At 39.3% G+C, this 9,523-nt stretch overlaps 1 long non-coding RNA gene across 1 annotated transcript; it reads right to left on the reverse strand.

The window, feature by feature from the left end:
* Positions 1-5,821: 5,821 nt before the first annotated feature.
* LOC121101229 lies at positions 5,822-8,922 on the reverse strand. The gene is made up of 2 exons (XR_005833189.1): positions 8,835-8,922; positions 5,822-7,861 (listed from the first exon to the last, which is right to left on the reverse strand). It is a non-coding gene; the product is annotated as an uncharacterized LOC121101229 (long non-coding RNA).
* Between the last annotated feature and the right edge of the window lie 601 nt (positions 8,923-9,523).

Below are 9,523 nucleotides of genomic sequence, written 5' to 3' on the forward strand. Positions count from 1 at the left end.
CTTACTTTTGTTTGGGATACATTACTGTATAAGGAAACTGTTTCATGGGTTGAGAGTTACTTGCAGGAAAACTATCCGATGCTGAAGTTCTTATGTGTGCATATCCTCCGGGATTTTGGAAAAACGAAATGTCTGAGAGAGTGTGAGCTGCATTTTCTCCAGTTCCAGAGCCACTGAATGGTGCCAAGGAGCAGCAGCCGTTCAACAGAAAGCCAGGCTTGGGTGAGGCTGCTGAAAGGAGAACCCAGAGCCCAGAACAGCCCCTGATGTCTGGGACTGAGCCCTGTGAGAAACAGGACAAGCAGTGTCTTTTGCACACATTCCAGGACTTTAATTTTTCTGTAAACAAAGGCATAAGGGATTAGCTTTATTACAGCCTCAGTGTGAAGCACAAACTTGACATAAAAAGAGAATTTATCTTTCATGTTTCATAAATTGTTCAATTTGGGGTATTGCATGTCATATCTTTATAAAACCGTTTTTTAACACTGGGTTACAAGATCAGAGAAGAGTTGTTCTTCCATTTTTTTTTTCTCACCCATGTGTATTTTAGAATTTATTTACCACTTCTGCCCTGTTTCCCCACCTGTAAAGTTGATATACTGATAGTACCTCACCTCATAATGTTACAGAAGGATTAAGTGAAGTGATAGGGGAACAGTATCTAGTCTCATGACATGTGCTTAGTAAAAATCAGCTGACCACTGTTGTCGCTACTAACAGGCTCTGTGCTGAGCACCATCACTCAGACTGTCATTTACTACTCGCGAGATTCCTACTGCAGGGAATAAAATTATGCACATAAGGAAACAAAAGTTCAGAGAAACCAAAGGTCAGAATAACTAGAAACTGGTGACTCTGAATCCAGGGCCTGTGTTCTTATCAAGAATACTGTTTTGACTCACATAAAAATGAGTGACTTCTTAGTGTACAGTGTGGTTTTAGGCTTAGTCTTTAAGAAGCTTCCACAGCAAGATCAAAGATATTAATGAAAGCTTTTAGGAACTGACCCGCCCACCTCACCTGTAGCAGGTACACAGATAAAACTGAACCAGCTGGGGCACCTGGGTGGCTCAGTCAGTTGATTGGCCAACTCTTGATTTTGACCTGGGTCATGATCTCAGGGTCCTGGGTTAGAGCCCTCGTTGGGCTCCCAACTCAGTGGGGAGCCTGCTTGTCTCTTCCTCCCCTCCCCCTCCCCCTGCTCATGCTCTCTCTCTCTCTCAAATATATAAATAAATCTTTTCTTTAAAAGATTTTACTTATATATTTGAGAGAGAGAGAGAGAACGTAAACGCATGCTGGCATGAGCAGGGGGGAAGGGCAGAAGGACAGATGACTCCCCACTGAGCAGGGAGCTGGAGGCAGGGCTCCATCCCAGGATCCTGAGATCATGACCTGAGCCACAGTCAGATGCTTAACTGACTGAGCCACCCAGGCACCCCAAAGATAAATAAATCTTAAAAAAAAAAAAAAGAAAAGAAATTGAAACAGTAGTCCATGAAAGTGAGGTCAAGGGTCCATGATGCTCTCTTGGGTTTCTCTCACCCACAGCTCCTACTAGCTCACAGGAATGGATTACTTATTAGGAATGTTATGAGCTGGTTGTTAAACATAGCTATTATTAAAAATTTCATTATATAAACTTAAAAATTAATTTTATTAAAACTTAAGGAGATAAATACTCAAAACTCTTCACTTCATAATTAGATTACTACATCTTACTATTGTGATTTACTACTTTTAACTGTATCTGTATGGTGGAAATACTATAAAATAGTGTGCCACTGTGATCTCTTCATAACTGCATGTTCAGTGATGTTATGTTGGTAGCCTGACATCAGCCTTGGAGGTAGTATTTACAGCATGGAAATCATCAAATGAAATAACTCAAAGTTTGATTTATAATTTTGTTGATTGTTTACATCTAAGAAAGTGATAGAAGTTAATAATGCAGGTTAGAGTAAAAAATGTGTCTGTACACATGAAGAAAGGCTCAAAATCACTCAGCATCAGGGAAATACAAGTCAAAACCACAATGAGATACCACTTCACATGGGTCAAAATGGCTAAAATTAACAAGTCAGGAAACAAAAGATGTTGGAGAGAGAAAGGAGAACCCTCTTACACTGTTGGTGGGAATGCAAACTGGTACAGCCACTGCGGAAAACAGTATGGAGTTTCCTTAAAATATTAAAAATACAGCTATCCTATGACCCAGTAATTACACTACTGGGTATTTACCTCAAAGATACTGATGTAGTGAAAAGAAGGAGCACATGCACCCCAATGTTCATAGCAGCAATGTCCACAATAGCCAAAATATGGAAAGAGCCCAGATGTCCATCGACAGATGAATGGATAAAGAAAATGTGGTATATATGCACAATGGAATATTACTCAGCCATCAGAAAGAATGAAATCTTGCCATTTGCAACAATATGGATGGAACTAGAGGGTATTATGCTACACAAAATAAGTCAATCAGAGAAAGACAATTATTATATGATCTCACTGATATGTGGAATTTAAGAAACAAAACAGATGAACATAGGGGAAAGGAAGGAGAAATAAAATAAGATTAAAACAGAGATGGAGGCAAACCATAAGATACTCTTAATTTAGGAAACAAACTAAGGGTTGCTAAAGGGAAGGTGGGTGAGGGGGATGGGGTAACTGGGTGATCAGCATTAAGGAGGGCACTTGATGTAATGAGCACTGGGTGTTATATACAACTGATGAATCACTAAATTTTACCACTGAAATGAATAATACAGAATATGTTAACTAAATTGAATTTAAATAAAAAATTTTTTAAAGATGTGTCTGTAGCTATTACATGGTGAAGAGCACAAAAATTGAGGATCTAGTCTTACAGTACTCAAAAATTACATTTTAATCATATCTAGCCAAGTCATTTACTTTATTGACAAATGAGGGAAGATCCAGTGTACATCTTTGTTTTATTTTCATTTTATGCATTAATGTAAAATAAATCAACATTCATGTTGGAACCATAGTCATTCATCAATTGCAATCATAGTTTGGCTATGGATACACGAGTATGCCAAAAATCAATGACAGTCTCTGGAAGAATCAATTGGTAATACGGAATTTATAATGAAAAGCATTGTATACTTTATTATTATTTATAATATGCTCTGTGTTATATTAGTAAATTGGTAATGAGGTTATGTACAGTGCTGTTTGCAGAACTTGAACTCAACTTGTCTTCATGGAGGAGGAGTTTTTCTATGGATCTGACTACTGTCCTTGGGTACAGATTATACGCATTAGAGATTATATGCATAAATATTTTTTCTCCTTTCTGATGCTGCTTTTCCATGAAACCTGATAGGCCCAGCAGAGACAGGCCAGAAACCTTTTGGAGCCATATCGTTGCACTTCAATGGTGGGAGCTACAGCACCTGCTGCTTCCAGCTGCCTCAGACCCTTGCCGTTAAAGCAGGAAGTTCTGAGACTCAGGGGTGGGTTTGAGAGGAGGGAAGTCGGCGGAATTACATACACTGCATCAGTAAGAGAACCCAAGCCTGCCTTCCGTGTAGACAGATAATTTCTCTGTATGTAATAAAGTTTTCCACTGTGTTTTGGGGCCAAGGCCACAGCATAATGAAAAATGCTTTCTTTGTCCATCATTTTACTCTGGCAATATATATTCCCTTTGGAAACCTGGAGTACCTTAACTGGATTTTTTCCCCCAAACAGCATCTTAATCTCATCCTCTTGCATCTTATATTTATTGTTCTATATCTTAGGGTTCTCACAAGTTATAGGAACAACACACGTCTCTGATTACACTTGTACCCATCTCCCTTCCCTGCCCTCGAGTCTTCAGCAACATGTGAGCTAGAAGACAAAGTCCGAAGGGCTCCAGGATCTATATGATCATCATATGGTTCTTTGAGACACCAGGGATGATAGATAAAGAATCATAAAATAAGGCAGAGGTAGAAAACAAAGAATTGCCCAAATTTCTGTTAGTTCTGTAATTTGTGAAACAAAGTCATGGTGCTAATTGTCCTACAACAAGGTGAAAAATCTGATTGTCTTCATGACCATAGAAAATTACACAAAGGGAGCACTAAGGCTGCTGGGGAAGGGCTGACAGCTGTCATCAGCACTCCCTGGCTGGGAAGAACAATGGTATCCCATGATGATGCCCAGGAGGTTTCAGTGCCACAAAAGCTACACGGGGTGGGGGGGGGGGCGCGGGGAGGGGAAAGCAGCTTTGGTACATGGAACAAGGTGGCTATGAGCTGCTCTTGAATGTGGACCTTTCTGCCCAATGGATGAGTAGCTGCGAGGAATTCAGAACAGATTTCACAGTGAAAACATATGCCTCGCCCCTCTCACTCCAACCTTCATTTTTCCACTTTAGATGAGCAATTTTTATAAGCAATATTTTCCTTTTAGCCCTACTATAACAAAAGCCACTGCAAAGATGGTTATAAACAGCAACTAAGACTTAATCTCACTAGAGTAAAACTGGGAAAAGGAAGTAGAATGGCAGACTAGGGAACTCCTCTTCTGTCTAAACATGGCAGTTGCTACTCAAGCGAGCAAGTGGTATCTGTAGAAATACGGGGCTGGTGTTGCCAAACCCTGCCTTATTCTACAGAAGCCAGAAATATGGGTTTTATTAGAAACATCTGAATAATATTAAGGAGGGCGTGTATTGCATGGAGTGCTCGGTGTTATACGCAATGAATCATGGAACACTACATCAAAAACTAAGGATATACTGTATGGTGACTAATGTAACATAATACAAAATTTAAAAAAAAAGAAATATCTGAAATTTAGGCATTCAGAATTACCAAAAATAATTTTAAAATAATGATAACTTTATAGACTGGAAACATTCAAACTACGCAAAATCTACCTGGAGGATAATAGTGAGACATCCATTTGCAACTAGTAACTGAAATTCATAAGGTTATTAAAAGGACATGAAACTTATTATCTCGTTTTACTACAAAAACTAAACACAAATTAGTTCTAAGGACATATGATGCTCTATGATTTAGCGCTGACCAAAAGGAGTGAGAGAACTCTTCACTGCACAGAATGCAACCTTTCCTACTTCCAAGGCAAATGGTGCTAGTGATTTTGTTGTTGCAAAGTGCCTGATGGCCTGGTTACTATTGCTCAAGTCAGGCCAAGTAGTGATTCGAGTACCTGGTAATGACTGATGAGCTGGACCTGCAGACAGATTTCATGCACTCCATTGACATTTTAATTACAAATTCGACAAACTGATTTATTGACACATCAGATAAAGGCATTCACACTAGGCAGAACCATAAAGTTCTGTAAATTCATCATGTGGTATCTCAGGCAGCTCATCTTTGTAAGTGCCTTTCATTAAGAAATGGATTTTTATTTTGAAAGCCTAAAGCAAAGAACTCTCTTATCCAACCAATCATTAGCATCCAAGAAATGTTCATGCTATCTTTTTTTACCTATTACCAATTGCTTAATGGCAATAAAAAAGAAGAGTGATATTTACTTTTTCCTCAAATAAAGCAAATGTTTGTGTTTTGTACAAATAAACAAGCAAATCATCAACTAAATAATAAAGAGATACAGGTCTGTCCCTCATCTGCTTCATTTTTACAATGGTAGCCCATTTTGATGATTTTAAACTTTCAGTAACTATACGACCAATAAACACAGCTCTTCCTGATAAAATACAAGCCAGTTTCCAAAAGCAACACATTGTCACTTTCATACTATTTGACGGGATTTTTTCTAATGTTCTCTTCAATAAGAATAAGAAGCACAAATGCAGAACAATGTGTCCAGGTTCTTTGAGGGAGAGTTTATTCCACACCAATGGCAAGTACAATCACACGTTGCCAGTGACCCCATCTCCAAGCTAAAGCTACAAACATGTGACCAACTTCCAATGGAATATTTATGACAGTTTCCCCCTGAGAAATAATTGCTATCTCTGCGAATGCCTGCAATAAGAAAATATAATTTGGGAGATGTAGATTTCTTTCCGGCTCGGCACAAGTTTTAGAATTAGAGGACCCCTGAAAGGGAGGTTTGGTCACCCCAATCTTTTCTCTGTCCAGCAGTAACCTAGAAAGCTTAATGATTCAGGCTGCTGTAAACACAGAAACATCTTTCTTGGTAAGAGAGTTTCCCTGTTGATCTTATGCTTCCCAATGTCTCTGAAATCTAGCCATTCTACCTGACCCAGATCAAGATCACCATAAATACTGGAAGGCCGTGTGAAACTATTTTCTGAGGCATATATTTACGATATTGATTAAACAGAACACAAAATGTCACTGACGTCGATGTTTACTGGATTTCTCAAATTCAGTGTTGACTTTCCTTGGGGTTGTGATAACAGATGTGTTACCAAGAGAGAAAGAGGCTGGTAAAATCTAGTAAAGTAACAAAAGGAGTGGTTGGCTAACCCAGAGTTAATGAATGTTTTTCCCCAGATGAAAATGTCATTTCCCTGGATATTTTTCAATAATTGAGGCTTTCTGGGGCTACCTTGCCAACACATGTACTTAAAAAGTAAAAGGTAAGTGAATCAGAGGAGTTCTTGGTACTTCATGTTATCAAATTATAAGTTCAATTGATTTTTGTCACTGAAATAACTATTGTTAGACACAGTTTATTTAAATCGAGCGGCAGTTTGAACAGTACCCACACGACCCAAAATAGATCAACTCAAAGGGAAAAGTAAAAACAAGCAGATTGGATTCACACACATTCGGCTGACTGATAGAACCTCCCACGTTCGGCCCTTCCACCTCCGTGTCTTGGGGACAGTCTCAGAAGCAACTTCATAGAAACTCCAGACTTGTTTGTAGACAAAAGTGAGTGTCTGAGAGGAGAAAATGTGACTTTTTCCTCTGTGATTGTGCTGGGATTAAATGCACCATTAAGAGCACTAGATTCAGAGGCGCCTGGGCGGCTCAGCTGGTTAAGTGACCGACTCTTGGTTTCGGCTCTGGTCATGGTCTCAAGGTACACCTTGGATCCTTCAACTGCTCCTGCAGGCCTGCATGGTACACAGTTGTTGACACACTGATCCGGATTCTGGGTACAAACGTTACCCAAGGGTGAAAGTCTGCCCTTCAGAATCATGTGTGCAGCAATTCAAATACGTATAGTGCAGGGATTATGACTCATTACGGTTGAAGCAGTGTCCAAAAACTTGCAATTTTTTTTAAAGCAACGCAGATATTGAGGCAGAGTTGAGTACCACTTGGAACTAGATTCTGGTTATTCTGTCATTACTGAGATCCATTCTGTGATGAAATCTCTCTCTCCTCGATCATGAGCGTAAAAAAGGCAGTAAATTGTTTCTCCTGTCAACCTTTTCTTGGACACCAAGACTTATAAGCAGAGATTTTCAGTAGCAAACACGATGTTCTGTCAGGGTTTAAATACAGATTTTATGTTTCTTCGAATACTCACCATTGATGGATGAGCAATGGAAGCCCAAGATGACTCTACCCCATTACTAAAATGAATAAGCAGGACCCACAAAAACATCTGTGGCCAAGCCATCAATATGGTAAAAAGCCAATTCCCTGTGGACATTTGAAAGAGTATATTACATGTCTCTTTCAATCAGAACACTCTGAGTGGGCTTCGTGTGTGGGGTGACTATTTAATTAAAGGAGCTCATCACCACTGAGAGGATACAAGTGCCTCCTGGACAGCTCTGCAAACTTTATCAGGTGCACTTCTGCCACCTAGCGATGCAAGGCTGCATGAACACTTCCTGCATCTGGAGAGCAGCAGCACTACTGTTCATAGCCAAGGTCACTTCAGGATGGCACGGGAGTAACAGGAAATAGCGCTATTTCTGTAAATAACAAAACAGATTCATCCACTCTCAGTAAAAACCAGCTGGATTCTAATAAATTAAATCATGAATATTTAGATTCATTTGTGTGGGCTGAGCCACCTTCTGATGAAATCTGGCTCCACAAAATAGGCTACCAGAACACAAAATGTCTTTAGAGCCCTACCCCATTATGGAGGCAGTGGAATGTGATCTCCACTTCAGGTTTATAAACGATCTTTTTTTTTTTTTTTTCTTTTCTCTGCTTTGAAGGAGAGTAGAGTCTGGCTAGTTACAACAATTTTATTTAACTTTCAACAAGAGGTTAATAGCGAGGACTTGAGTATTTTGGTGCTGAAGTTCATATTTCATAAAATACAACTCATATCAAAATTATCTGTCCTGACAAAATGCCTTTGGCTCACAGCTCAGTGGGTTGAGCATCCCTATCTCTGAGCCATGTGATAATGACAAAGACACTTAATCTCTCACCTTGGGCTTCTCAGCTGGAAAATGATAAGCCTAAACTTACTTTCAAAACCAAGGAAGTGGTGAGAAATAGCTACTATGCACCATACATCTTGTATTCAAAAAGACAGGAATGTACTGTGAGCTGAAGCAATGCTCTATCCCCTACTAGAGAAAGAGCCATAGAAGAGTTAATGAGCATAGATACAATTCACTGGGTAAGGAATTTAAAGAAAAAAAGCTTTAAGTGATAACCAGGGCTTTCTTTTGACTCGTACAACTGCACTTTTCTACGTCACAGATTTTTTTTAAAGTAATTATATCTAATGACTAACTGTCATCATGAGAATTTGCCCAAACCATCATTATGGGAGTAGTCTGCACCTAACCCTTCTTCTTACTACCATTACTTGCAAACCAAAGAAACTCAACAGTATCCACTGACTACCTATTATATGCCAGGCACTGTGGCATGTCTCATTTAATACAAGAACCCTGAGAAGTAGGCATAATTACCTCTACTTACCAAGGAAGAAACTGACATTCAGAGAAGTTAAGTAGCTACATGAAGACAGCACAGCCAGAAAAGGATAAAGTCAGAACTTAAATCAAGCTTTCTTTGATGCCAAGATGCTTTTCTACATCCCACGGCTTTCCAATATCCAGGAAATCCCAGTGTTTGTGGGGAACAAGGAGGGCATCCAAAGTCCTAGCTCCTCCCTCTCCTCCCAAACTCCTTTCACTTTCTGCACGCTGAGCTCCTTAACTCTGGCTGCTAGAAAAAAAAATAGTCTTGAAGAATTTCAAGGGGAGCAATATGTCTCAAAGATCAGACTCTCTCTATGTTGTTTCTGATAAGAAACAGTGCATTCCTCACTTAAACATATCTTAAGAAAACATTCAAAAATATTTGCAGCTAAAGCCGGCGTTTTTATCAAGAGCGTACTAAAATACACATTTCAGTAAGTCAGGACTCCAGTCCAATCAGTTTTGCCCAAAACTAACTTTAACCAAAAAACACTTATTTCACCAGTCATGTAAATGTTCCAAGGCCTTTAATATTTTCCTGGGGTTTTGAATAAAAGCCAAACTTCTTAACGAAGCATGTGAGTGACCTACACCTAGCAGACATCTAGTCCTACTCTCAGCTTTGTGAATTGTCCTTTCCACTCAGTTTCCTTCATCAGCTCATCAAAATGTGTCTTGCTCACTCTT

The sequence above is a fragment of the Ursus maritimus genome, unplaced genomic scaffold (assembly GCF_017311325.1).
Source record: "Ursus maritimus isolate PB19 unplaced genomic scaffold, ASM1731132v1 scaffold_7, whole genome shotgun sequence".
NCBI classification, from domain to species: Eukaryota; Metazoa; Chordata; class Mammalia; order Carnivora; family Ursidae; genus Ursus; species Ursus maritimus.